This window comes from Polistes dominula, unplaced genomic scaffold (assembly GCF_049000335.1).
Source record: "Polistes dominula isolate Pdom_NZ unplaced genomic scaffold, Pdom_raw_medaka contig_28, whole genome shotgun sequence".
Classification (NCBI taxonomy): domain Eukaryota; kingdom Metazoa; phylum Arthropoda; class Insecta; order Hymenoptera; family Vespidae; genus Polistes; species Polistes dominula.
Window position 1 is genome coordinate 7063940 of NW_028300879.1, and position 3992 is coordinate 7067931.

Here is a 3992-nt window from a genome sequence, read left to right on the forward strand (position 1 = left end):
TTTCGTTTCCTTATGCTTCTATGAAAAGTGCATATCGGTTTTTTTATTTTTTGAAGTGAAAACTTCTTTAGAATAGGGAGTGATTTGAAAAAAATGAAACGCGGCGACGATGTAACGGAGCGGCGGGCAGCTATGTAACGGCCACGATATTTAGTAAGAAGAGAAAAAGAAACAAACATATAGGTTTAAGCCTGCGAGAGAATAAGACAGAATGTAGCTATACAGTATTTCCTATTCTCGGTCTCCTCTTTATGCTATGCTTCGTAGTTTTCGCTCCTGGTTGTATATGTGTGTGATTGTGTGCGACTGCATACTACGAAGCGTAGACACATATTATTTCGATCCTATACCTGTTTGTAGGTAGGAGCGATAGAAGGGTAGAAGAATAAACAGAGATTACCACGTAGGTATGCAACAAAATTGTAAGGTTCAAACGAACCGACGGTCGAAATAAAGAAAGAAGGTGTGTAATCTGTATTTGTAAGTTGTATATGTGTGTAAGTTTGTGTGAGTCTTTTTTAATTTTACATCAACGATAGTTGTAGCGTAGCGCGTATCGATCTAAACCAGGGGTCGGCAACCTTTTGAGTCGAAAGAGTCAAAAATTTACAAAATTTCAAAGTTTTTAAAGAGCCACAATATTTTTTCTTGCCAACAATAAATAGTACTCGCATCTCTCAGCCGCTGAGAGATAGAATCGGTGCCTAATCCTCGTTAATCGATTCAGAACGATTTTTAAATGTTTTTTTTTTTTGTGATAAAATAAATAATATTTGCGTATGGAACTAAAGAGCCGCAGCTTCACATTCAAAGCATGTGGCTCGCGAGCCGCAGGTTGCCGACCCCTTAACTGAACTCGTAATCTAGAGATCGCTGGATCAAGTCTCATAAGATTAACTACTCCATTTCATTTTTTATTTTTTCTATTTTTCTACAGTAAGTTGTATTATATTTATTGAAAATATAATAGCAAATATGGTGTATTTTTTTTTTACCTAACGTGTCATTCCTTTTCTATTTAAAAATTTTTTATTTTATTACAAAATTATTATTAAATTATTTATTTCGCAAATATTATAATTAATAATTATGAAATACATAGAATATATAATACATACATAGAATATAATAATTGTATTGTCTGAAATATTAAAAAAAAAAAAATTACCATATACATCAGAGAAAAAGAATTAGAGAAAACTGTGGAATAAATTAGGAGCAGCTGATAAATTCCATTCAAAAGCAAGTAAATTACTGTTACATTTTTCTTTTCCTTCTTCATAGAATATATTCGATTCATTAAGATTTAAATAAGTCTATTGAATTTCATATTTATATGTTTTTATAAAAAATATACAAAGACTTGTATTGACCCAGGAATACAAAAAAATTATATTATAATTGTAATATATTTACGTAATAAAGAAATTTATGTTAATTTTTTAATCAAATAAAAACATTTTTAAAACAGGTTGAACGCCCAGCATGAATTGGTGGAGTTTATCACGGGTCCCAAATTCGAAACTCGTTGTTTACACAGTTCGATAAGCTGAGAGAGCGATACGATTCAATGCGTTTTTTAGATTTTTCGTTGTTCAGATCTTTATTTATACGATAGTATTTAAAAAGATAAGTTTGTGGTCCAAAGAATAAAGAAGAGATATGTTATAGATAATAAGGGTTTTAAAGTGTGGCAGGCTACAGTGTTGAAAAAACTTTTGTAGAGAATATCTCTATTAGATCTCTCATTGCATTTTACCAGAACCTTTGTTCAGTCCAGCAATATTTTCCATATGTTTTTTGTAACATTTTTATTTCGTCATTCCTACAATGTTTGTTAGACAGTGCAAGAATGCTACTAAACACAAATTAGTAATATTGTAATCTATCGTGTAGGGCTTGCCACCGATTCCAAAAACTGTTATTTTAAACTTTTTAGTGCCAGTATAGTTTTTTGAAGTCGGTCTTTTTTTTGTTAAAAAACTTTTTTTTAAGCTTGATTGACTAGCTTCCAGTCGCGAAAAAATATGCAACTACTACTTTGATAGAAAATCTAGGTGTATCCTGATATTCTGAATACATCTGCGTAACCCTTTCGAGTGTACAGGCGTTACGTAATATTGTGTGATTGCGTAAACAATGCATATTTATGCCATAGCAGAAATCGCGGTTGATTTGCTGTCATTTTTTAAAGAGTTCCGTTTTCTGTCTCCGAAATTCATCATCAGATCGATATGAAATTTAAATAGGACCATTTCGGAATAAACCCCTTTCGAACAAAAAAAGAATTTTGCAAATTCGTCTATATATGACGGAGTTATGCCCGAACATACATAAAAAAAAAAAAAAAGAAAAAATACAAACATCCGAATTGAGAACCCCCTCCTTTTTTTGAAGTCGGTTAAAAAATGATACTTTATATTTACTTAGTTTCCAACGAATTATATTTTCTTTGATAAACATCCTACTATTTTGGTGACTATTTATAACTATCGCATTCAGCATTCCGTTTTTATTGCTTGAATTGTGAAAAGTGCACTTTTTATCAGCTATTCCACCCAGAGACCATACCGGTGACCTTTATTATATATAGTAATAATATTATAATAAATAAATCCAACAATTATCTTACTCTTAAAACTGTCCATTCGTCTCATTCTCTCGCAGAGAGAATCTTAGTTTTTTGAAGGTTTCACTTCTAACACGTGTGATCTGCACACATGATTTTTTGGATTTTTATTTATTTGACTATTTACTTTCTCGTATTCATTTTGCAATAATAAAACATTTTTTAAAACAATAATGTGGTTAGAACATTTTCTTCTTAATTTCCTTTTTTAACGTTCACTCTTTCTTTCGTTTATTTTTCGTTGTTTTTTATTATCTTTTATTCTTCGTAACCTCAGTATGGTTTATACAAGTCTCTGCAAATGTTTCAAAAAAAATGGAAAATAAAAAGTCTCTGATATCTGTATGTAAGTAAGTAAAAAAAGTATATGAAAATATATATAGGTAAAAAAATGAAAAAGAAACATATCTGAATACTTAACATCCATGCATTGTTTGCTCATCTTATTCCGACTTTTTCTTTTCTTCTCTTCTCATTTATTTTTTTTAAGGATTTCGAAGATTCCAAAAGATGCGCAGCAGATGGTTATAACGTGAACTCAGAATAATTAAATCTTGCATATACGTGTGCATATAAGGATTGATATATGCAAGAAAAAGTTCTTTCTTCTTTGAAAAAAAAAATTATTACTTTTATTAACCTAGAAGAAAAAATTAAGTAATTAAATAATAATAAAAGACATTCAAGCTTTTTTTCAATAATTATTGCACCTTAAATTATTATGATTTATATGACAGAATTTAATCTAAAAGTAATAAAAATGTATAAATGATTTGTTTTTTTTTTAATTAAAGGAGTGAGTCTGAAATAAATTACTGACGCGATACTCTGTTTCATTTTTAATTTACTTTTTCTTTCTCCCTTTTAGAAGAAAATGGTTATCATGTCACTTAGTAATACAATATCGATCCATCAATCATTCCAAGCTTTATAAACCTTTCATTATAAATTCATCCGAGGAGGTATAATTTAATCTTTATTTAATTCAGATTTTTATTTTAACTGACTCTTTTGAAATAATTCTCGACTCCAAATCAGTTCATTAAGGTTTAATGATGATTAATTAGAGTGAAGTATACTCTATTCAGTACGACGTACAACGTGTTAAGTATAATACAATCTTATCATGCTAACACGAATAATTAAAAAAATAATAAAGAATTCATATTAATAATAATTTTGTAAGGTTTCTGAATATAAAAAAAAATGTTTAATTTCTTATCAAGATAATGGAAAAGATCATTCGTAAATTTTATTTATTATTATGATAACTCTTAAGGGGACACGTCACCTTCGAGTGCAAAAAAAAAGCGGTTTTTTGGTGAATTTTTTTTGCAGCCAGTTTTATTAATATCAATACAAA